Genomic DNA, 26,923 nt, shown 5'->3' with positions numbered 1-26,923 from the left:
CTTGCTCAATAATGCTAATATTGGGAGGGCACAATGGGAGGGAACATTTATTTGAAGGCTTGTGAAATGGCAGAGTTGGGTGTGAAATCTGCCCTATTGAAAATACCAGGGTACTCTGTCCAGAGCACAGCACGCTTGGCAAATGGTGGCAGGAAGTAATAGTCTGAATTTCCCACTCCCGTTTGCGGTGAGCATGCTTGGCAGCATGAGTGGAAAATATTGCAAGATGGCCCTAGTCGTGTTTCCTGGCGACATAAATCCATGACGCGATTGTCCCCTCCCCCCATTAATGGTGGGCCGCATTTCCTGCTGTCCAAGGTTGGGAACCGTTTTTTAAAGCATTTACATCACATTATTGTGCCACAAGCAGGAATCATCCCCCGACTTCAAATTTAATTCCCATGTCGATGTGACTTCAGAATGGCATGATTTACAATTGCCTTTAAAAGGCATGCACCCGGCGAGCTGAACTTCAAGGGGAACTCAGAGATAAGCGCACACAACCTTACGCAGCTTCCCGTGAGGATCACCCGTAGGATTCAAGGAAGTGGTGCCGTGCATTCTGTGGGGGTCAAGTCGCTTTTTCACAGCTGTCTTTCAGTGCTGTGCTGAGGTAAGGGCTGCAATGTGGGTGAGGCTGGGGTGGGTGGAGGGTGGTGGTGGGCAAGACAGCACAGACTGATAGAAGTGCACAAGCACATGCCGGGGTAGGGGGAGAGGGGGAGGGTGAAGAAAACGGCCACCAACTTGGAGAAGCTTGTCAAAAGTGAGCACTCTCCCACAGCTGAGACTGTTCAGCTGCAGCTCCATTGACATTCTTGGAGTCAGGGTCCTCTGAAGCTTCTCTGCCCACTCAAGCCAAATGTTCCAGAACTTTTCACTTCTTGGGCACAGACTGCAAATTAATGTGAGCTTTTGGGGGATGCAGAACAATTGGACAACTTGGCAAATTGTAGAATCCCCTTGCGAAAGAAGATCTCCGATGAGTGCACACCATCACCTCTCTGATGGAGGTGCTCAGAATCCCTGGAATGTGTTTATTCAGGTTTGGACCAGTAATCCCCATGGTTCAAGCTAACAGTGCAGCCATGCAGTGTGGGTTAGGAGAATGCCTGCGCTTGAGTTGAGAGCACAGCATGCAATCGAGTTGCCGAAGCTGTTGCTAATAGATCAAGTGGAGTGGAGCGGAGGTGGGTGGGGTTTTGGACAGCCATGAAGCACACCACACTCACCATCCAAGTGGTGACCAGCACGCTCTGGCATGTGTGAAGGGGCCTTAAGATGCAGCCAGAATTGGAGGGTTATCCAAGAGAGGTCCTTAGGAGACATACGCTAACCCTCACATCTCTCTCTTTGATAATGCAGGCTGAGAACATCAGGGAGCCTGGTAATCTAGCTGTATCCGTCATGGTTTACAGGGAGCACAGAAGAAGAAGATTGCAACAGAGGTGCCTGGCTCGGCAAAGGGAGGAGCACCACCCTCAAGTTGCCACGGAGACCAAAGCGCCATGTGAGTGCATTTGATGGCACCCTGTACCTGTGGAAAACCAGGGATCGCAGGACCTCTTCTGGATGCAGCTAAAGATGCACAGAGATCCATCGCTCGTAGGTGCCTCGCTAGACCCAGGGCCTATAGACGGGGCTTGTTATTCCTGCAGATGGGAGAGAACCACAGTCACGAAGACTGTGCATATCTGGGGAACTGGTCACACACACATGGCACCTTCTGCAAGATTTGGCTGGCATCCACTGCCAGTAGCAGTGAAAGTGACTGTGGCACTCAATTTTTATGCCAGTGGCTCCTTCCAGGGCTCCACAAGTGACCTGTGTGTGATCTTGCAAGCGTCCATGCACAAGTGCATCCAAGAGGTCATGGGTCCCATTTTCACGATGGCACAGAACTTCGTGCATTTCAATCTGGATCAGGAAAGCCAGGAAGCAAGAGCAATGGGATTTGTGGCGATCCCTGGTTTTCCACAGGTACAGGGTGCCATCAAATGCACTCACATGGCGCTTTGGTCTCCGTGGCAACAAGCGGTCGACGACATCAATGGCAAGGGCTTCCACTAGCTGAATGTCCAGCTGGTCTGGGACCACCACAAATGCATCATGCAGGTTTGCGCACAATTCCCTGGGAGTGTTCATGACTCCTACACCGTCAGCAGGTCTCAGATCCCTGACATCTTCCCGCGTCCACAGAGGCTGCAGGGTTGGCTCCTCGGGGACAAGGGCTATGCACAGAGGACGTGCCCTTGTGTCAGCCTCAGACTGCAGCAAAACGACAGAACATCAAGGCTTATGCCGCAACATAGACTCTGTTGGAGCACACGATTGGCATCTTAAAAATGAGGTTCCATTGCCTCGACAGATCCTGTGGAGCACTGCAATACAGTCCACAGAGGGTGTCACATATCATTGTAGCTTAATACGCGCTACGCAACCTGGTGCTGCATCAGGGGAAGGACCTGGCTGAGGAGGAGATGGAAGAGCTGCCCATCTCCTCCAATGAGGAGGATTTCAAAGGGGATGACAGTGATGAGCTCCAGGAAGGTGAGGATGCCAGCGATGAGGTCATCACACTGGCCATATGAGGCAGGCATGCTGGAGGCCCTCATAGCCACAAGATTTGTGGAGGATGATGACAAGATGCAGTGAGGATAGTCCTGACATCCTCACCTTGCACCTGTGAATGTCTGACACCTCTCTGGCTGATGCACATTCCCCTGTGATCAGGCTCATGGCATGTAGATGTAGCGGAGACTCTAATAGTTGCAAGGTTTCAGGAGGACACTCCATAGATCTTCAATTTGCCTCTGTAAACGTCTGACTCCTGTCTGACTGAGGGCAGATCGCTTGCACGCTGTGAACATCATATCATGGAGATGCAGCAGTGATACTTTAACAGCACCTGATCCTCTGGCAGCGTTCATCACCTGTCCCCTTCAGAGCCACACCATCACTGGACATGTATTCTGAAGAGATGGGGGGGTCAGCCTCACCTTAAAGGTGCTGAGAGCACATAGAAAAAATCATGGAACTCTGTGATGCCTGCCCACGACATTCTGACAGCAATAACAAACCACATCAAGGTGCAGGCATCTGATGTGTCCAGTGACTGCGAAGCCAGACAATCACTTTGCTCAGCAAGTTACACACTGCACAGGGTAGAGGCCCTGAACTAAGACACCTGCCTTTATCTTGTGCAGGGACCAAGGTTCAATCTGAGTGACACAAACACTGCTCATCAGAACAAGAAGCCATAGGCAAGGAGAAATTCTTATTTACAGTCGTGAATATTATGCACAAGTGGTTAACACCTGAGTCTAGGCTGTGCAACTACATCTTCTTAACCTTCCTAACCCTGCAACTACGTGTTGGTGCTCCTGGAACATCCACAGCAGAGGTGGAGGCAGCCTGCTGACTGCTACACCCTGTCTGTGATGACCTTTGCAGACGTCCTCTGGAGGGCCGAGACTTAGAGGGTCCCAACCTGCTTTCAGGGTCTTACAGTGTGTCAGTGGCATCATCCTTGGCCTTTGAAGCTGTAGTTGCAGGCTCAGAGGAAGAGGACAAACAGATGAGCGGGGCATTCCCAGAGTCACCTGGGTGGATGGCCCCAGGGTGTGCACCTACTGATCCTCCTCCCTAAATGCCAAGAGCCCCTGGCTGACTCCTTGAGAGGAAAGGGCAGCTGAAATGAGTTCAATGTATCCCGGCCCCATCTTGCGCTGATGCTGATGGATGCCTGCAAGTACCTCAGGGCTGGAGTGCAACTCCTGCAGCAGTGCAGGACCCATGTCCTGGATCAAGGTCTCCATGGCGGCCGCCATCCTACCAGTGTTGACCTTGGTGCGTTGGCATGCTGGTGCTATCACCTGAGTCTGAAGGTGATGGACTCCTCCATCTTACCTTGCAATCTGAAGAGTGCAGCAGTTATCCCTTTCTGATGTTCCCGAGCTTGTCTTTGCAGCTCCAGCAACTGAGGTAGAACCGAGTCCAAAGGCTCGTCACCTGACTCAGACTCAGCAGATTCCTGTCCTCTGGCTGTCCTCCGAGTGCTGGCACCCTTGGATTTCTCTGCCACCACTTGCTGTGGATCAGATGGTGCAGTGTGCCCACCAGATTATGACCCCTAGTTTAATTAGAACTTGGTCCCACCGAGCTGGGTCTCTGTGCTGGTGGAGGGTGTGCGTCAGCGCTGTGATGGGTCTGCCATTAGCATGTCTGCAGATTCCTCTTCCGAGGTGTCCTCAAAACCGGAGTTGATGATCTGGCTCATGGCCGCCCGTGGCTGCTTTGCGGATGTACCTGCGATAGAAAAAAAGGATAATATGTGCATGGCAGGGGACTGTGAAACAGGAGACATCACTCACAGTATGGTTGGCTGATGGATGTTGCAATACAGGATTCTCATGTGGTTAAGTGCCGCTTACCTCACCGTCTGTGCTGGAGTTGTCCACATCCTCACCTGGCAGCTGGATGGCCCTATTTTCAAAGGCCGTGAGGACCTTGATGTCAAGCATTCTCCACCAGTTTGGGACGTCTCACTGTTGTTGTGGGCTAGCTTATCCTGCATGGAGACAGATGGAGATAGTGTAAGCAAGGTACTTGCCTGGCCAGATGAGAAGGATGCCTGGCATGTGTGGAATGTGAGTGGTGCGTTGGACGGCATGAGACATGATGGGCATGGGAGATGAGGGTGTTTGTGAGATAGTGGCCTCGAGCTGACAATGAGTGCAAACCCTGTGGACATGTGATGGGTTTGTGAGTGTGAGCTGGGACTGATGAGAAGAATGACTTACCCTGGTGGAACAAAGGAGATAATTAACCTCCTTGCAGCATTAGATGGTTGTCCTCTTTTGGAGGGTGTTGGCACTCGCCACCGCTGCCATATTGGATTGGTGAGCTTGGTGGCTGGTCTTCGCCCAAAGCAGGGTTAGAGGAGCTTGTGGCAGGCTTCCTCTGCACCCAGCAGATGCCCCATAGAGGCATCACTAAATTTGGGGGCTGTCATCTTCTTTGCTTTCAGGGCCATCTGCCACCTGGAGCAGTCCTCTGGTCTGAGGACACAAAGTAGGCTGCACTCTGGTGCACTTTAAATATGAGCAAATATTTAATAATGAGGTCATGGCATGGAGGGTAAATCTGAGCCCACCCGGCAGTGATCCGGCTTGTTTCCCATGCTTGCATTATTAAGATGATACAGCACAAAAAACCGCCTTTGCAGCCAGCAGGAAAATGTCTTTTTTCACACCCTTGACTACACAGTGCAATTCAAAGGAAATTCTGCCCAATGCTGCACCTACTACATGCCAATGTTGGGAACAGGCAGAAAATTTTGCATGCTTTAAGGACGATGCAAAGAACCCTACCAACATCTTGGCAACCTATCATCATTTACTGCTGGCCCATTCCAAGGCCTTGCACAGCCTTACATTTTTTTTTCATTCCATAGGACACACAATACAGATATAACAATTTCAATGGACTTAACACTTTAAAGTGCTGTAAGAAAACCTAGCAACATGATGTATGGTAATTTAATGTCACACAAATGAGCTGCAGCTGGAGCATATGACAGGGATGATGAACAAATATTTTGAGTCTGCTTTCACAGTAGATGAGATAACCTTACATACGAGAAAAACAGGGTAAGCAAGGGGTGAATAAAAGTGAGGAATTTAAAATGATTAAAATCAGCAGAGAAAAAGTAATGGAGAAATGCAATTTGCCCTTTATTATGACACAGCCGACGCTGAAGGCTGAGTTGTTCAAACCCCAGGGAGAAACTTGAAGCAACTGTCATAACCCATTTTTGCAATTTGCATGTTTCAAGATGCAGGCTTTGAATTCAGTGGTAATAAATTAAACATTTGTTAATACAAGAAAATTATAAGCACATACATGTGTTTACAAAATTACTACTATAATAACTACAAAAATCCCCTAATTAATCTCTCAATTACACCCCCATTAAGGCAACAGTAAATCTCATAGAGTTAAAAAGACACATGGCAGAGCACACCCTGGACAATCACATTCAAAATGAGTTTCTTTCAGCTCTGGGTCCTTGCAGACAGACTTGAGGTTTACAGGCTGGGGGCTTCTCACACTTGATGGATCTTAAAATGCATTTTCCTTACATACAATCTCCTTTCTCCTTTATACACATCTTTCCCTTTGAATGTAAATTTTCCATTGGATCATGTTCGCCAGGGGCTGCAGCCGAACTGCTGACACAGGCAAAAGCAACTTTTGACCTGAGGTAACCTGAGTCCAGTCACTGGTCTGGGCTGGCTGGAACCGGTTTGAAGTAGCTGAATTTCTGAAAAAACAAAGGGAATGCGCTAAGACACAAGTCCTTATTTAGAATAGGAGTAATGAGGTAATGCTACCTAAGTCCTTGGAACAGAGCCAATGAGAAGATGCCACAGACTAGGCAAGCAAGCCTAAACCAACGGGAGAGAGACAGCACAGCTTGAAGAGATAAGATTCAGAATAAGAGTGGAGAACCTCTGGCGTGGAGCCAGTGAAGACTCCAGAGAATAACCATTGCGGAAGTGGAAGAACCTACGTCAGCAATGTAGAGACAACGTCGAAAGAGAGTGAGAATGAAACGCCTGGCCAGCATCAGCTCTCCTTTTTGGGTATTAGCTTTTATATTCTGTGACCACTCAGGGAGTGTCAGAGAAACCTAGTGGGTGTGCGTTTATATCCTAGTTTGGGTATAAGACTGTATAACCTGGTGCAAACTGCATGTCTATATCTAACCAGACATATAAACTATATGTATATGATCTAACAATGTGTATAAAGCGAATTTAGAGTTAAGAGAGAATTGACTCTTCTCTTTGTATTAAGCCAATAACCATTACCGGTGACGTCCGGTCAACAATTGCTAGGCTTTTAATTTTACCTCTTCTAACAATAATATCCTTTGATTCTGCTAATTTTATTATTGAGCTGAAAAAATAAACACATTGCTTGGCATCTTCTAGCTGGGTGCAAGATTTCACCCATTCTTTTGAATGCTTTATTTAAAATTGCAAATTGCCCCCTTGACACCCATGTTTATCTAATTACCATTTCAAACCTACTTCTTTCTATACATCAAAGCCTCCATACCAGCTGGCTTTAATCCAATTAAGACATACACACATACAAACACATAGATACAGACACCACTAAACTCTATTAAAAAAAAACCCAATGACATTATAGGCATTAATCTCTTCATGACACCTTAACAAACCATTGCTGGATTTCCTTAATTAATCCACATTTGTCCAGGTGCCTGTTAATTTTGTTGCAAATTATTGTCCTAGATCTTTTGGTTGGCAGCAATGCTGGATGCATTATTGCTACCCACAAAGATTTTACTGATCCGGGATCACGCGGGATCTTCAAATCCTAGCTAACAGAGAAATGGGTAGTGCAGCATCTCCAGTCTAAGTCCAGCAGATGGTAGTAGAATTGGGGGAAGCAGAGGGCATGCCTCTCCTTGTGGTAATAGCTGCCAAATTCAGGTAGGTTTTTAAAGGTCCAGTTTTCTAATAAATGAGCGGATGGATTAATGAATGGGTGAGTGGTTGAATGGGGCAATGGGTGAGTTAGTGAAAGCATGGGTGGTTGAGGTAGGTAAGTGGGTGAGGTGGGTGAGGTAGGTAAATGGGTGAGGTGGATGATCTCCAGCAGAGTTGGGTAGTGAAGGTGCGTAGGTGATGAGCAGGTGGGTGTTAGGTCAGCGAGGTGGGTCGGTGGGTAGGTAGGTGGGTGGGAAGATAGTTGGGACAAAGGGGGGTAGTCGAGTGAGGTTGAGGGCTTGTCGGGTTGAGGGCGTTAGTCAGCTGGTTGGGGATAGGCAGGTCTGGTCGGGGATGGTTGGGTTGGGTTGGGGGTGTGATTAGGGCATTGGCTGTGCAATTACCCAGCTGTTAGACCAGGTTTAAACTAACATTCCCAGGGTAAGTACACTAGTAAGCCCCATGTATCTAGCTCAGGTGTCTGCTCTAAGCTCTGGGTTGGAAGTATATGTAGAAGCCCCTGGGCAGTAGGGAATCAGGCCCAATGGAAGTTTAAATTTCTCCGGCACTTCAGGACTTCTGCAGGGTCTTGACATACATTTCCCCATGTACCTCTGGTCTCTGATGATCTGTGTAGAGGAAGATTTGGGCCATCATTTCAAAAAGCTTTCCCACCACTGAGGTTAACCTGACTGGTGTATAGTTGCAGGCCTAATCCTTACACCCATTGTAAACAAGGGTATTACATATGTAGTTATCCAGTCCTCTGAATCTCTCGAAGGACGATTGCAAGATTATGGCCATTGCCTCCATAATTTCCATCCTTACTTCCTTCAGTATCCTCAAATGTATTTCATTCAATCCTGGTGACTTATCAACTTTAAGAACAGCCAGCCTATCTAGCAACTCATTTTTAGCAATTTTTAGCCTATCCAGTATCTCAACTACCTCCTGTTTTACTATGGCAGTACCTTCTTCCTTGATAAAGACAGATCCAAAACACTCAGTATCTCAAACATACCACTCTCTTCCATTTGTAAATCCACATTTAGATCCCTAACCAGCCCCACTCCTCCCTTTACCTCCTGTTTACTATTTATGTGCCTATAAAAGCCTTTGTATCCCCTTTTATGTTAGCTGCCAGTCTCTTTTCATACTCTCTCTTGCCTATCTTATTTGTTTTTTTTAACTGAACTTTCTGTATTAAGCCTGGTTCTCAATTGTATTATCCACCTGATATATGTCGCATGCACCCATTTTCAACATCATTTTACAGTCTGGACAGAATCATCTTCTGTTGATGTTGGGCATAATGGAGGGCGTGAGTGGACAATATGGCGGGAAGGCCAAAAATCAGTTTCACGCCATCATGGTACCAGTTTGCAATTGTCCGCTCCACCTATCAATAGCGGGCCGCCTTTCCCGCTGCTGGACATTGGGAATGTCATTTTAATATATCTGCATATCATTATAAGCCCTGCTCGCCGGAATCACCCCTGCCATGCTGGATCATTCGGGCATGTCAGCGTGATTGCATGCTAGCGTGTTTCACAACTGTACATAAACTGTACACCTGGAGAGCTGCACTTCGTTCAGGACTTCGAGGTTTGTTTGATTACCTTGTTTCGGGCAGCACTTGTGATCATTAGCGCCAGGTTTTTCAGGCAGCACAACATCACTTTTAGGGGGGACACATGGGCAGGCATCTACTTACTAGACCATCCGTAAGGCGGGGAATGGCTTTTTTATGGCTGCAGGGCTAGGGCTTGCTTGGAGAAGGGGGAGAAGTGGCTTCAGGCAAGAGAGCAGGCTGCAGAGTGAGTGCTATACTGGGGAAGGGAGGTATCCCAGGGTGTGTGTGTGTGGGCACATGTTGATCTGTGTAAGTGGCCTCAAGATGGTGAAGGCTGAAGAGGCAGTTTCCAGAGGAGATGAGACCAGGTGGAGGTGTAAAGGTGTGTGTGAGAATGAGTGGTGATGCCCCTTGAGCTGGCAGGGAGTGAGATGCCATTGAATGTGTGATGGCCTCATGAGTGTGTGAGTTTAGAGTAATGAGATGGTTGACTTACTCTAGCAGCACAGCTGAGATCATTCATCCATTTTCTGCACTGGATGGCTGTCTTCTTGTGTGCAGCGTTGGCACTGACCACCTCTGCCACCGCCTCCCAAGCCGGAGTGGTGAAACTGATGGGCCTCTTGAGGCCAGAGCAAGGGTAGAGGACATCGTGACGGGAATCCATGGTGTCTATAAGGGTCCCAGGGATGCTTCTCTGAAATGGGGGGCTGCACTCTTCTTGGCTTTGGGACCATCTCTTCACCAAAGCAGTCCTGAGCTGCAAACATTGAGATGCATGTGTGTGGCTGCAGTTTAAATAATGCAACCGGAGTGAGGAAGCAGCGAGGTAACGGCGTGGCAGGCAAATTGGAGGCCGACTGCCAGCGAGATGGCGTGTTTCCTGTGGCTGCATAATTATTGAGGTGGGAATCAGATGATATGACACAAAAAACCACTATTGCAGCCAGCGGGTAAAACGTCCTATTTCCCATCCACTAACGCACTTAGTGTATATCTGAGATGATTCCACCCTCTACCGCTTTCGTCATCCCATGGAGCACTGGCTTTGTTTGTCCTACCCTTGTGGGAATGTGCATTGACTGTAACTGAACTATTTCCTCTTTAAAGACAACCCATTACTCCATTGCAGTTTTGCCTGTAAATTTCCCAATTTACCTGGACTGGATCTGTGCTCACTCCAATCAATTATTTCAACCCTGGATTACCCTTTGTCCTTCTCTGAATCTAACTTAATCCTTATGATTGTCTGATCACTGTCCCCTAAATGTTCCCTACTGATATTTGATCCACTTGACGCACCTCATTCACAGAATCACACAGTGCAGAAGAGGTCCTTCGGCCCATCGAGTCTGCACTGACACATGAGAAGCACCTGACCTACCTACCTAATCCCATTTACCAGCACTTGGCCCATAGCCATTCCCCAGAACTAGTTCCAGCAATGCCTCTTTTCTCATTAGACTGGAAACATACTGCTGTTAAAAATTCTCCTGAACGCACTCTAGAACCTTGTGCCTCTCTCTGTCCTTTGCACTATTACTGTCCCACAGTCTGTTAGCATAATTAAAGTCCCCCATTATAACTACTCTATAATTAGTTGAAACAAAACAAAATGTCTACTGATAAATGTGATTCTGCAATTGGGCAGCACTTGCTCAATAACCCTGTATGTGCTAATCACTACACTAACAACCAATTTAAATTGATCATGAAACATGGCTCATTTATGCTCACTAGAACTGACATACATTCATATACAGAGACCCATTCTCTGAAAACAAAAATAATATGTTCAAGCCCCTTGCACATTTTGGAGCCTAGTTCCCTGGTGCTTTCTTCTGGCAATGCCTCTGCCAATCAAGTCAACTTGCCACTCAATCAACATGCCTTTTCTACTGTAGTATATCTTGTTGGGATTGGTTGAAATTTAGCATTCTTGCTTTTGTCCTGATGAGTGTAAAATGAAAAGCTTCAGCAACATGTCTCTCTTTTCAGCAATATTCAAGTTCTGTACTCCAAATGACTGTTTACTCTATAATTCTTGCACCCCTCTGTTATTTCATTGCAAATTTTTTCCTCTATACCTTTCCAACTAGTTGTTGACTGTATAATACACCAGGGTGTGATGGTACCTCTTTTGTTCCTTAGCTCTAGCCAAACTGATTCTGTCCTTGGCCCCTCTGGGACACCCTCTCTCTCCAGCATGGCAATGTTCTCCTTAATCAACCCTGCCATGCCTCCCCTTTTCATTCTTTTCCTATCTTCCCTGAACACCTTGTATCCAGGAATATTTAGTGCCTCATCCTGCCCTTTGTTGATCCAGGTGTCCATTATTGCCACAACATTATATTTCCATATCTGTGCTTGCAGCACACATACCTTATCTACCTCACTCCTAGCATTCTGATACATGCACAGTAAACCTAATTTAGTTCTTATTACATTCCCTCTTACTCTAACCCCTCCTAATACCTTACCATTTCTTATTCCAGTGCTATCTGTCTCTCCCAGTATTCTGTGCACCTTTGTTTTCTTCACTAATATTATTTCCTTGTTCCCCCACCACAGCTAATTTAGTTTAAACTCCCTACAGTAGTGCTAAGCAAACTGTCCCATAAGCATATTGGTCCTAGCTCTGTTTAGGTGTAACCTATCGAGCTTCTACAGGGCCCATCTCCCCCAGAGCTGTTCTCAACATCCCAGGGATTTAAAACCTTGCCTCCTGCACTTTCTTTTCAGCCATGGATTCACCTATTCCATCCTGCTATTTCTATACTCACCTGCGCGTGGTACCAGAAGTACTTCAGAGACTACTATTTTAAGGCCCTGCTTGCTAGTTTATTTCCTTGCTCCCTAAACTCTGACTGCAGGCCTCATACTGCCTTCTACCTATGTCATTGGTACCAATATGGGTCATGACTGCTGGCTTTCACCCTGCCCCCTCAGAGTGCCCTGCAGATGCACGGTGTCATCCTTGACCCTGGCACGAGAGAGGCAACATGCCATCCTAGATTAGCAACCTTGGCTGCAGAAATGCTTGTCTGTTCCCTAGATGTTGAATCCATTATCAATATTGCTGTTCCAATCTTCACCCTGCCCCACTCCAACCTGTACTGCTGAACTAGTCATGGTGCCATGGATTAGTCTCCACCTGCACCCCCCAGAGGAACGGAATACTGGTGAGATACTCTCCTGGACTAACTGCCTAGTCTTTCTTGATCACCTCATGGTCACCCATTCCATCTCTTCCTACACTTAAGCTGCAGGATGGCCATATCTATAAGCCTGCTTCCACAAAACTCTCAGCCTCATAGGTGTACTGTAGAGACTTTAGCTGATACTCAGGCTCTGAGAGCCATAGCTCAAGCTGCTTAATCAGGAGAAAGAAATTAGAGTGTGACAGGAAGCTAGCTAGCAATTTAAGAACAGATAGCAAGAGTTTCTCCAGGTATTTAAAAAGGAAAAGAGTAAGTAATGTGAGTGTTGGTCCTCTAGAGAGTGACAGCGGGGAGTTAATAGTAGATAATAAGGAAATGGAGGAAGAAATAAACTAATATTTTGCTTCTGCGTTCACTTTAGGGGATACAAAAAAGATTCCAGTAATAGCTGCAAATCAGGAATGGGAGAAAGCAACTTGGTGACATTGAAATCACTAGGGAAATGGTATTGAGCAAATTGATGGAGCTGCAGGCTGGCAAGTCTCCAGGTCCCGATGGACTACATCCTAGGGTCTTAAAAGAGATGGCTAATGAGGTAGTCGATGTGCTGGTGTTAATTTTCCAAAATTCACTAGATTCTGGAAAGGTTCCATCAGATTGGAAAGTAGCAAATATAACCCCTATATTCAAGAAAAGAGGGAGGCAGAAAACAGAAAACTATAGGCCAATTATCTTGATGTCTATCATGGGGAAGTTATTAGAATGGATCATTCAGGAAATTATAGCTGAGCACTTAGAAGTACTCACAACAATTGGGAAGAGTCATCATGGTTTTGTGAAAGGAAAATCATATTTAATTGATTTATTGAAGTTTTTTCAAGGAGTAACATGCGCAGTGGATAAAGAGGAGCCTGTTGACATACTGGACTTGAATTTCCAGAAGGCATTTGATAGGGTGCCACATCAAAGATTATTACGGAAAATAAAAGGGCATGGTGTTGTGGATAACATATTAGCATGTATAGAAGATTGGCTGGCTGGCAGAAAGCAGAGAGTATGCATAAATGAGTCTTTTTCTGATTAGCAGGATGTGATGAGTGGCATCCCACAGGGGTTTGTACTGGGCCCTGAACCTTTTCTGATTTACATCAATGACTTAGGTGAGTGGAGTAAGGACATGATAGCTAAATTTGCAGATGACACAAAGATAGGTAGGAAAGTATGTTGTGAAGAGGACATGAAGGGGTTGCAGATAGGTTGAGTGAGTGGGCAAAGACCTGGAAAATGAAGCTTAATGTGGGAAAATGTGAAGTTGTTCACTTTGACAGGAAGAACAAAAAAGCAGAGTATTACTTAAATGGAGAATGGCTTCATAATTCTGAGGTGCAGAGGGATCTAGTTGTTCTAGTACATGAGTCACAAAAAGTTAGTATGCAGGTACAGCAAGTAATTAAGAAGGCTAATGGAATGTTATCCTTTAGTATGAGAGGGATTGAATATAAAAGTAAGGATATTATTCTTCAGTTATACAGGGCATTGGTGAGACCGCACCTCAAATACTGTGTGCAGTTTTGGTCTCCTTATTTAAAGAAGGATGTAAATGCATTGGAGGCGGTTCAAAGGAGGTTTATTAAATTGATACCTGGAATGAATGGGCTGTCATATAAGGAAAGGTTGGACAAAGCTTGTTTCCACTGGAGTTAAGAAGAGTGAGGGGTGATTTGATTGAAGTATACAAGATCCTGAATGGCCTTGACAAAGTGGACATTGAAAGGTTGTTTCCTCTTGTGGGTTAGTCCATGACTAGGGGGCATTAGGGGTACCCTATTAGGACAGAGATGAGGAGACTTTTTTTTCTCTCAGAGGGTCGTGTGACTTCAGAATTCTCTGCCTCAGAAGGTGGTAGAGGCAGGGTTATTGAATATTTTTAAGGCAGAGGCGGATAGATTCTTGTTAGGTAAGGGAATCAAAGCTTAGTGGGGTTAGATAGGAACGTGGAAATCGAAACACAAGAAGGTTAGCCATTACCTTATTGAATGACAGAGCAGGCTCGAGGGGCTGAATCCTATTTCTTATGTTCTTATGACACTTCCTGGACATGTGGTTATCCAGGTCATGAGAAGTGTCCTGGGAGTTCCCACATGGAACAGGATGCACATCTGCAGGTCCCATCTGCCCTGCTGTGCCTCTATTAATTAGATATAGCTTACAATGTAAATAAATAAAAAGTCACCAGCTATATACATCAATTGCTTCTCGTGTGCTGAGGTCACTTTATGGCACTTTATTTTATAGGAAGGTTCACTGAATTGTTTTTACTTAACTCCTATTATATGAAAACCTTAGATTTTGATTTTATGAAAAATCGGAACACTTTAGTATTACTATCCCTTCCTATTCACTTTTAATTCTATCCCATTGTGTGATTTATTACTTGGACACTGATTATAAATTATCAAATTGGCCTTAGCTATATACTAGTTGATTGATCTTGTAACACATTCAAGTTAATTGCTTTAAATAAAACTATATTAAAAGAAAAATTCAAAGATCACCATGGTACTCACCCGATGTGACTCTTTGTCCTGTGACATCACTTTGAAATATATTTCCACCTCTCACTGCTGCTCCTCTCTCCTGCTGGGTTTTGCATTTCTGTTGGTGTTCCCCACACTGATTTTAAAAGCTCCTCTCTCTGGCTGTGTTTTACTGCTTTGCCACTCCCTGTGGTTCCTGTGCTATATTTAATGGGTCCTCTCTCCCATTGTGCTTTGCAGGTCTGCCATTGCCAGTGTTTCCTGCACTGTATTTAAAGGCCCCCTCTCATGCTGTGCTTTGCTGAGGTTAGAAAAATGGCAAATATGCACACTTTGGCTCATACTCAAATTGAGCATTAGTGAATTACAATAGCATACCATCGAAGTGTAAATACAGGTTGAGCACATTTTCAGTGCTGATGGATGTAGGCACTAGTTATCTGACTTCATAGGCCCACTCACCCGAGTTTTGCTGGATTTCAATTTTAAATATGTATTATAGAATCATAGAATCAGACAATTCAGAAGTAGACCATTTAGCCCATCATGCCTGTGCTTTGGTAGAACTATCCAATAATAATCCCATTTCCTTTCTCTTTCCTCATAACCATGCAATTTCCTTTCTTTTCAAGTAGTTATCAAATTTTCTTTTGAATGTTACTGCTCCCACCACCCTTTTGTGTCACAATAACTTTGATTTCACCTCTGGTTCTTTTGCCAGTCACTTTAGATGACATAATCATAGAATGGTTATAGCACAGAAGAATACCATTCAGCTAATTGTGTCTGTGCTGGCCCTCTGAAGGAGTAATTCATCTACTGCCACTCATGTGCCTTTTCCCTGTAGCACTATACATTGTTCCTTTTCAGATATTGATCCAATTGCCTTTTGAAAGTCTGAATTGACAAGACTCCACCACCTTTTCAGGCAGTGCATTCCGGATCCTAACCACTCACTGCATGAAAAGGTTTTCCTCATGTTGCCATTGCTTAAATCTGTGCCCTCTGGCTCTTGATCCTTCCACCAATGTGAACAGTTTCTCCCTATCTACTCTGTCCAATCCACTAGGGCAGAATTTTGCAGTCGGCAAGCAGGGGGCAGAGCCCGTTCGCCGTCATGTAAAATGATGCGGGATGATGTTGGGCGGAACCCCCAACATCATTAGATTGGAAGCACACTGCTGTAGAAAATTTCCTGAACACATTCCAGGAACTCTTGTCCTTCTCTGCCCTGTACACGGCTACTATCCCAGTCTAAATTTGGATAATTGAAGTCCCCCATTATAACCATATTATAATTCTTGCACTTCTCTTTAATTTCCATGCAAATTTGTTCCTCTAGATATTTCCCACTAGTTTGTGGCCTAAAGACTAAACTGAACAATAAAATTGCACTTTTTTTTTGTTCCATAGCGATAATCTAATAAATTCTATCCTTGAACCCCTTAGGGCATTCTCTCTCCCTCTCCAGCAGTGCAATGTTCAACAGAACTGTTGAAGGGTCATGAGGACTCGAAACGTCAACTGTGCCCTTCTTCGCCAATGCTGCCAGACCTGCTGAGTTTTTCCAGGTATTTCTGTTTCTGTTTTTGTTTTGGATTTCCAGCATCTGCAGTTCTTTGCTTTTATCTTACTATTTCCTACTTTGATAACTATTGTCTCTCCCAATATTCTTTGTACCTTGGTATTCCTATTTGGTATTACCTCCTGGTTTGCGGACACTTGCCAATTCAGTTTAAACCTTTCCCAATAATATTAGCAAATCATCCTGTAAAGAATTTGATCCCAGCTCTGTTTAGGTGCAACCCATCCAGACTGTACAGGTCCTATCTCCCCCAGAATTGATCCCAATGTACCAACAATCTAAAGCCCACTTTCCTGCACCCTCTCTCCATCCACACATTCATCTTCTTTATCGTCCCATTTCTATATTGATTTCCACGTGGTACTGGGAACAGTCCAGAGGTTACTACTTTTGCGGTCCTGCTTGCTAATTTCCCATCTATTCCTCCCCTAAATTCTGATTGCAGGACCAGATCTCTCTTTCTACCTAAGTTGTTGATACTGATGTGGACCATGACTGCTGCTTGTTCACTCTCCCCATCAGGGTGCTCTGCAGCCGTTTAGTGACAACCTTGACGCTGACACCGGGGTGGGGGGAGCAACATGACTACCTGAAAACTTTGACAGAATTAGGCATGCAGTGGTGTTAACTAGCACCCAGGTGTGCTACTCTACGTTCTGAAGCGATCTATTAGTCATCATTAGAAAGTGATCAAGTGAAGTCACTGACCTGAAATGAATTCACACAGCACTCAAAGCACACCAATTGTGAACATTTATTTGCCTGCAAGCGTTCAGCTGACATCATTGGTGTTCAACTGACATGGAATGATGCTGAATCAGCTCTCAGCTAGCCTCAATTGTGCTCACAGCAAATACCTTAGGGCTGTGTAAGCACTCACAGATAGAAATTTAACTAAGTCCCTGCAGTTGTTAAAAATTTAACTAAATCCCTGCGGTGTGATGTAAGTGCATGTACTTGGAAATTTAACTAAGTCTCTGCAGTGTGGTTCAAATGCGGGTACAAGCAATTATTATGGACTGGCCTCTAGTGAACATATCCGTTTCCTAATTTCTGGTATCACAGAAACGTATTCACCAAACACTTGATATACCCCCACCCTCCCCAACTACCCCGCACTGACCATCTGATCCCTCAAACCCCCTCCTGAACCCTTCCCCTCACCCCCCAAGAACCCCCAACCCAGAACAAGTTTTCACCTCCATCTCCCCAACCACCACCAAACCCAGATTTTAGATGGTTCTGTCTTTCTGCAGAATAAAAGCAGAAAAAGCTGGAATAGCTCAAAAGGTCTGGCAGCATCTGTGGAGGGAGAATCCAACATGATTCTAATTTGGAGCTGACTTGCTGACTTTTTCCGGAATTTTCTGTTTTTATTCAGAATCTGCAGTGTTTTGTTATTATTTTCGTAGCAGAAACCCTCACCACCCACCCGCCCCCCACCCCCCCACCCCCCCCCCCCCCCCCCCCCCCCCCCCAACCCCCCCACCCCCCGCCTTCCAGGTTGGGGGCTGACGAGAACCAAAAGTGACTTCAGGCCTACTGGTTGCAGCCTGTTTGGGACCATTTCAAAGCAAGTGATGTTTTGGACTTTGGAGACTGCGGGGGTAGAGATAGAAAGAGAGAGAGAGAGAGAAAGAGAGAGATAGTAAAGAGAGAAAGGGGAGAGATGCAGAGAGAGACAGAGAGAGGGAGAGACAGCAAGACAGAGAGAGACAGTGAGAAGGAGAGAGACAGCGAGATGGAGAGAGAGACAGCGAGGCAGAAAGAGACAGCAAAGAGAGGCAAGAGAGAGACAGGGAGAGAGAACCAGACAGAGAGGCACACAGAGAGAGGGGTACAGAGAGAGGGGGACAGGAAGAGGGGGATAGAGAGAGAGAGAGTCATGCCTGTAGCCTCAGAGATGCCTGTCTGTCCCCCTAACTATGCAATCTCTTATTATTATTGCTATTCCAGTCATCTTTGTGCTGCACCTTTCAGCTGAGTCACTCCATTGCACCATGGACATGGCTCTGGCTGCACTCCCCAGATGAGCCATCACTTTGATCAGTATTCAGAACTGAATACTGGTCGGAAAGTGAGATGTACTCAGCAGACTCCTGCGCTACCTGCTTATTTCTTCTTGGCTGCCTGGTGGTCACCCATTCCCTCTCTCCCTGCAGCTTCTTAAGCTGTAGGTTGACTGCATCTATAAATATGCTATCCACAAAGCTCACAACCTCACAGATGCACTCCACTGATGCCAGCTGCTGCTCAAGCTCTGAAATCTGGAACTCAAGCTGCTACAGCTGCTGAGACTTCCTGCACATTAGGTTATCCAGGACACAGGGAATGTCCTGGGGTTCCCACATGAAATAGACTATACACTCCAGGTGTCGGAGCAGACCTGCCATTACTTTATCTATATCAACATTCCTGCATTGTCACTAAGTCAGAAGCTTAGAACTTTCTATCTAACACACTATGAGAGTGCTTTGACACAGACTGCAGCAAACCACCACCATTTCAACGGAAATACAGGATGGGCAATAGATGCTTTCCTTGTCATGAAGCTCACATCCCATGAATGAATAAAATAACTATTTATGTATTTATAAAAGACTTTTGTGTTCCATCTGCTACTTGTCTGTCCATTTTGCTAGCCTATCTATGTCTTGTTGCAGTCAATTGGTAACATCTTCACTGTTTGCCACTCCTCCAAGTTTGATATCGTTGGCAAATTTTGAAATGTTATATTGTATTCCAATGTCCAGATCATTCATATATGTGAAAGAAAAGCAATGGCCCAGTAATAACCTAAGGGAACACCACTGTTTACCATCCTCCCATCCGAAAAACAGCCATTTAGCATGACCTGTCCTAAAGCCAATTTTTTAAATCTAAGCTGACTCTGGCCCTCCTATGCCATGAGCCTTGAATTTGTTAACCAGCCTATTATTTAGTACTTTGACAAACACTTTCTTAAAATCCATATAGACAACATCCATTGCATTTGCTTCATTGACCTTCTCTGTTACTTCATCAAAAGTTAAATTAGATTAGTCAAGCACAATCTGCCTTTTATTAATCTGTGCTGTCTCCCTTTGATTAACTCAAACCTTTCCAAGTGCCTGTCGTTTTTTCCCCCCTGATTATTGTTCTAAAAACCTTATCTATTACTGATGTTAAACTGGTTAACCTGTAGTTGCTCGGAATGTCATTACACTCTTTCTTGAGTAAAGGTGTTACATTTGCCACTCTCCAATCCATTGACACCTCTCCCATAACTTGAAAAGATTTGAAGACCCAAGCCTTTCTACTGTCTCCACCCTCACTTCCTTTAGCAATCTGAGATGCAAGACATCCAAATCAGGTGATTAATGTACTGTAAGCATTATCAGCTTTTCCAATACACTCTGCCTATTAATTTTCACACCATCCATCACCTCTAGCGCCTCAGCTTCTATAGATATTATGAGAGCATTCTCCTCCTTGGTGATCATTAAATACCTATCTAGCTTTGCCCTGTGCCTCTAATAGGGCCCACCTTGCTTACTATATACCAGTAGAAGGTTTTGGGGTTCCCTTTTCTGTTAACCACCATACTATTCTCACTTTCTCTCTTTACCAGTCTTATTTTTCTCTTCACTTTCTCGCTCAACATTTTGCATTTGGCTTGTTTTTAGTTTGAAAAATTCACCAGACATATGCATATCACATCATCTTTTTTTGTTTCATCTCATTTTCTATCTCCCTCATCATACAGTGAGCCCTGGTTTCAGTTCCGCTATCTTTCACCTTTGTTGGAATGTGTTTAGTCTGTACCTGAAGCATCTCCTCCTTAAAAGATCACCCATTGTTCCATTACAGCTTTACCTGTCGTCTTTGGTTCCATTCTCATCCCATTGAAGTTAACCCTCTTCCAATTAAGAAGTTCTACTTTAAATTGTTCCTTACTCTTCCCCAATACTAATCTAAACCTTATGACATGATGATTAAATGAGCTAATCTTGCACTTATCATAGTTACTCTTAAATAGCCTACGTTAGTAAGATACATGTTAATGTACATTTTTTTTTTAAATTCCATGATTGAATCCTTCAATATCACCTGAGCAGTGATGCTATGACTATTAATGGGACTTGGTCTACATTGAAAACTAGGCAGAGATAAAATCATTGTTTGATACTGTTAAATAATATGAGGAATTAACTTATGTGAAAACATTTCCCAATAACAACATCAAATTGTGCAAATTGTAATATTGGGTATTATGGTATCACTTAACAATGAGCTGCTTTTCATCAGCACAGTATTTGTAAGTTTATAACCAGTGATCACAATCTTATGAAACTGGCAGAGGGCACTATAACAAAAGTTTCAAGCAAAGCAGTACCGAGCAAGCAGACAGTTAGGTACATTTAAGTAAAACATTGATGTAATGATATCAGCTGAAAGATTTGTACCTTTCCATCCATTTCCACAAATGAAATAGCATTTTAGTGGCTCAATTCTGCCTCTAGGTTCATTGGATTTAGATCTCTTCTGATCAAATTTAACAAAATCAAGGCCAGTTCTTAATGATAATAAGTCTCTCTGGGTATTTGAGTGTAAAACCTACAATTCTTACAAGAATATCAAAAATCCTTTAAAAATGACTTTGCAGTAATTAAAATGCAGACACCTTGAGTTTATTCTGCCTGTGGATGTTCTTTACTTTTGGTCAGAGGAGGAAAGTAGGTTACTAAAATGTACTTAATTTGCCATGATAGATTGAGTCCATGCTTCAGCGATTGTAATTGAATCTGTGACCTATTTCTTTAGTGAAATAGACATTGCCTTTTGCGTTTTAGAGCCAGCATATTCCTATTTTAGAATCTACAAAATATTGACTCTCTGTACATCGAAAAAGGATTTTTTTTTGCATACTGGTGTAAATCTTTTCTAAATTGTTACGAGTTTGTACAGATCTTTGCAGAATTCTAATGTGTTAATTTTTTAATTAATTCATGGGGTGTGCAAGTGACTGGCTAGGCCAGCATTTATTACCCATCCCTAATTGCCCACAAGAAGGTGGTGGTGAGCTGCCTTCTTGAACTGCTGCAGTCCATGTAGTGTAGGTAAACCCACAGTGCTGTTAGGGAGAGAGTTCCAGGATTTTGACCCAGCGACGGTGAAGGAATGGTGATATATTTCAAAATCAGGATGGTGAGTGGCTTGTAGGGAAACGTCCAGGTGGTGGTGTTCCCGTGTGTCTGCTGCCCTTGTCCTTCAAGATGGAAGCGGTCATGTGTTTGGATGTGTTGTTGAAAGATCCTTGGTGAATTTCTGCAGTGCACCTTGTAGATGGAATCCACTGCTGCTACTGTTCTTCAGTGGTGGAGGGAGTAAATGTTTGTGGATGTGGTGCCAATCAAGTGGGCTGCTTTGTCCTGGATGGTGTCAAGCTTCTTGTGTGTTGCTGGATCTGCACTCATCCAGGCAAGTGGAAGCATTCCAGCACATTCCTGACATGTGCCTTGTAGATGGTGGACAGCCTTTGGGGAGTCAGGGGATGAGTTACTCGCCACAGCATTCCTAGCCTTTGATCTGCTCTGGTAGCCACGGTATGTATACGGCTAGGCCAGTTCCATTCCTGGTCAATGGTAACCCCCAGGATGTTGAGAGTGGGGTTTCAGCAATGGTAATGCCATTGAATGTCAAGGGGCGATAGTTACATTCTCTTTTTTTGGAGATGGTCACTGTCTGGCACTTGTGTGGCGCAAATGTTGCCTGGCACTTGTCAGCCCAAGCCTAGATATTGTCCAGGTCTTGCTGCATTTGGACATGGACTGCTTCAATATCGGAGGAGTCACGAATGGTGCTGAACATTGTGCAATCATTCGCGAACATCCCTACTTCTGACCTTATGATGGAAGGAAAGTCATTGATAAAGCAGCTGAAGATGGTTGGGCCTAGGACTGTACCCTGAGGAACTCCTGCAGTGATGCCCTGGAACTGAGATGATTGACCTCCAGCAACCACAACAAACTTCCTTTGTGCTAGGTATGACTCCAACCAGTGGAGAGTTTTCCCCCTGATTCCCATTGACTCCAGTTTTGCTAGAGCTCCTTGATACCACACTCGATCCAATGCTGCCTTGATGTCAAGGACAGTCACTCTCACCTCATCTCTAGAGTTCAGCTCTTTTGTCCATGTTTGAACCAGGGTTGTAATGAGCTGAGTGACCCTGGCAGAACCCAAACAGAGTGCTAGTGAGCACCTAATTTTTAAACAAATGCTGTTCGATAGCATTGTTGATGACCCCTTCAATAACTTTACCGATGATTGAGAGTAAACTGATGGGGCGGTAATTGCCCAGATTGGATTTGTCCTGCTTTTTGTGTACAGGACATACCTGTGCAATTTTCCAAATAGCTGGGTAGATGCCAGTGCTGTACTGGAACAGCTTGGCTAGGGGCGCGGCAAGTTGGAGCACAAGTCTTCAGTACTATTGCTAGAATTTTGTCAAGGCCCAGTGTCTTCAGCCATTTCTTGATATCATTTGGAGTGAATCGAATTTGCTGAAGACTGGCATCTGTGATGCTGGGGATCTCCAGAGGATGCCAAGGTGGATCATCCACTCAGCACTTCTGGCTGAAGATTGTAGTAAATGCTTCAGCCTTACCTTTTTGCACTGATGTGCTGGGCTTTCCCATCATTGAGGATGGGGACATTTGTGGAGCCTCCTCCTCAAATGAGGTGTTTATTTGCTCACCACCACGACTGGGTGTGGCAGGACTGCACAGCTTCAATCTGATCAGTTGACTGTGGAATTGCTTAGCCCTGTCTATCACTTGCTGCTTATGCTGTTTGGCATGTACACAAATAGTCCTGTGTTATAGCTTCACCAGGTTGACACCTCATTTTTAGGTATGCCTGGTGCTGCTCCTGGCATGCCCTTCTTCATTTTTCATTGAACCGGGGTTGATCCCCTGGCTTGATGGTAATGATAGAGTTGGGGGGTATGCCAGCCATGAGGTTACAGATTGTGTTTGAGTATAATTCTACTGTGCTGATGGCCCACAGCGCCTCATGGATGCCCAGTCCTGAGTTGCTAGATATATTTGGAATCTATCCCATTTAGCACGGTGGTAGTGCCACACAACATGATGGAGGGTATCCTCGATATGAAGACGGGACTTCGTTTCTACAAGAACTGTGCAGTGGTCACTCCTATCGATACTGTCATGGACAGATGCATCTGTGGCAGGCAGGTTGGTAAGGATGAGGTCAAGTATGTTTTTCCCTCTTGTTGGTTCCCTCACCACCTGCCGCAGACCCAATCTAGCAGCTATGTCCTTCAGGACAGTTGTGAATGGTGGTGGACAAATAAATAACTCATTTGAGGAGGTGGGTCCACAAATATCCCCATCCTCAATGATGGGAAAGCCTAGCACATCAGTACAAAAAGGTAAGGCTGAGGCCAGCTCGGTCTGTAGTGGTGTTGCTGAGCCATTCTTGGTGACAGACATTGAAGTCGCTCACCGAGAGTACATTCTCCACCCCTACCAGCCTCAGTGCTTCCCCCAAGTGGTGTTGAACATGGAAGAGTACTGATTCATCAACTGATTTGGGGGTGGATTGGCAGCACGTGATAATCAGCTGGAGGTTTCCTTGCCCATGTTGACCTGATGCCATTAGACATCATGGGATCCAGAGTTGAAGTTGAGGATTCCCAGAGCAACTACCTCCCTACTGTATACCACTGTGTGGCCACCTCTGCTGAGTCTGTTCTGCTAGTGGAACAGGACACACCCAGGGACGGTGATGGTGGTGCCTGGGACATTATCTGTAGGGTAAGATTCCATGATATGACTATATCAGGCTATTGCTTGACTGGTCTGTGAAACAGCTCTCCCAATTTTGGCACAAGTAGCCACTAAGGAGGACTTTGCAGGGCCAACAGGGCTGAGTTGACTATTGTCATTTCCAGTGCCTAGGTCAATGCCGGGTGGTCGTCCAGTTTCATTGGCTTTCTAATAGTTTGATACAACCGAGTGGCTCGCTAGGTCATTCCAGGGGGCACTTAAGAGTCAACCAGAATGCCGTGCGTCTGAAGTCACAAGTAGGCCAGGCAAGGTAAGGATGGCAGATTTCCTTTCATTAAGGGCATTAGAAAACATTTTTGTGACAATCGACAATGGTTTCATGGTCATCATTAGACTTTTAATTCCAGATTTTTATTGATTGAATTCAAATTCCACCATCTGCTGTGGGAATCTGAACCTACATTCCCAGAGCATTACACTGGGTCTCTGGATTACTAGTCCAGTGAAAATACCACTATGCCACCACCTCCCCGATATAAGACTTAACCCTCCAGGATTACCTTATTGAAGTCTTGCTTCAATTGTATAGAATCTAGTTAGACTGCACCTGGAGTGCTGTGTGCAGTTTTAGGCCCCTTACCTTAGGAAGGACATTATTGCCATTGAGGAAGTGCGGCAAAGGTTCACTAGACTTGTCGTTGGGATGGTGCGACTTTCCTATGAAGAGGGATTGAGGAAACTTGAGTTTCGAAGGATGAGAGGTGATTCCATTGAAACCTACAAAATACTCAAAGGGAGAGACAGGGTAGATGCAGGTAAAATGTTTCCCTGGTTGGGGAGTCTAGGACCACAGGACATGATTTCAGAATAAGGGGGAAGCCACTTAGGACCAAGATGAAGATTTTTTTTTAACTGAGAGGGTTGTGAATCTTTGGAATTCTCTATCCCAGAGGTCAGTGGAAGCTCAGTCATTTAATATGTTTAAAATAGAGATTGACAGATTTCTAAATACCAGTGACATAAAGGGATATGGGGATAGTGTGGGAAAAAGGCATTGAAATGGATGATCAGCCATGATTGTATTGAATGGCGGAGCTGGTTTGATGGGCTGAATGGCCTACTCCTGTTCCTATGTTCCTATTATCCACACAATCATTCACAGCACCCTGTGCAAATTTGGAGAATTACAGGTAATAAGCAAAAAAGAAGGGTAAGGAAATTCAATTTACTGGCATGAGTCTGCAGGTAAGTGATACAATGCAATAGCACAGAGTATCATTTGATAGCTGCTGAAGTGGCATTGGTGATTCGTAAGTGTTGTGAGGAGGGCATCCTACTTGTCAATACATGGCATCATCCACATAGCAGCATTGCAAAGTGCCTGCAAGTTGTTGAGAGCAGACAAAATAATAGCTGACTGCGCATGCCATTGGCTGTGCCACAACTACATGGCATTGTAGCTACAAGGGTCCTTTTGGAATACACATAGCTCTGGTTTTGTGATGGCCCAGAACTCAAAAATATAGTTTACTATAGTGTAGCCTTTGCCAGGACAGTGTTCACGTATCATGGTGACAAAATTGGTCTGCTGTCTCAGAAATAAGAACTCTTGCAAAGGAATACATTCATCTTCTGCTGATGTGGGTGTATGGGTACAGGCAAGTGGAACTAGAGAACTTGATATGCAGACGATCTCCCCGCATTTCTTTATAGGTCTCATTTTCTTCTTCCCAACAATTCCAGTAGGGGTTTTCCCATAGCCTGCAATTTCTGTTTCGTGAACAATTGGCGCAAAATCTCATGAGAATCAAAGTCGCAACAAAAACAAAAGTGCAGAAAAGGCCTCAAACGTCCTTGCTTTTATATTGCTGTTCCCTTTAAGTGCGCTTCTGCCTGACGTCCCCATCCTTAGTTATACTGAATGCCTAGTTTCTTCAATACTGTTTATATTGAGTACCAAAAGATTGCACATATGATGATTTTGCCCTATTTTCACATTTAAACAAAGCCTCCACCTGTTTCAGATTAGTTTCTCCTCCCTGCCCCAAATGTATTAAAAACATTAAAGGCATATAAAATGTGTGAATATTAGTGAGGACTGATCACGCAGTTATAAGATTTGTTTTGCTCTGTCTGCATCTGTTTCTGGGGAATAACAGGGACTAAGATAAGCTCCATGTTTCTTCAGTGGAACAAAGGAATAGGAGTCAGGCATTCAGGCCCTTGAGTCTGCTCTTCAATTGCAGCATGGCTGATCTGTACCTCTACATTTACGCACCTTAACTCCATATTCTTTGATGTCTTTACCTGGCAATAATTCAGTACTTCAGAAAAATTTACAAGTTTAAGATAAGGTAAATATCATCAAAATATGAAATTAATTGATGATTAATCAGGAGTAAATATGATAATTATGTAATTTAAAAATAGTGTTTTATAACATACATGAAGTGTTTGGGTATTTCAAAGATTTATCCATCATGACGATTTTTCATCCATTGCTGATCAGAAGTCACTCTTGATTTCTGCTATTTATCAGTTAAATGATCACTTCACATATTCCAAAGAATATGTCACACAAATGTCTATGAAATATTTAACTTATGGTATGTGTTATACATTATATTTAAAAATATCATTTGTATGTCAAATAGTTTGCTTTTAAAAATATATAATTTAACTCACACTCAATTCTATTTAATAAGCACCAAAATTAATATCCGTTTATATTAATTCAGAACAGCATATATGATG

Source organism: Carcharodon carcharias, chromosome 7 (assembly GCF_017639515.1).
Source record: "Carcharodon carcharias isolate sCarCar2 chromosome 7, sCarCar2.pri, whole genome shotgun sequence".
Lineage (NCBI taxonomy): Eukaryota > Metazoa > Chordata > Chondrichthyes > Lamniformes > Lamnidae > Carcharodon > Carcharodon carcharias.
The sequence above is the reverse complement of the archived record's forward strand: the minus strand, read 5'-3'. Positions refer to the sequence as shown.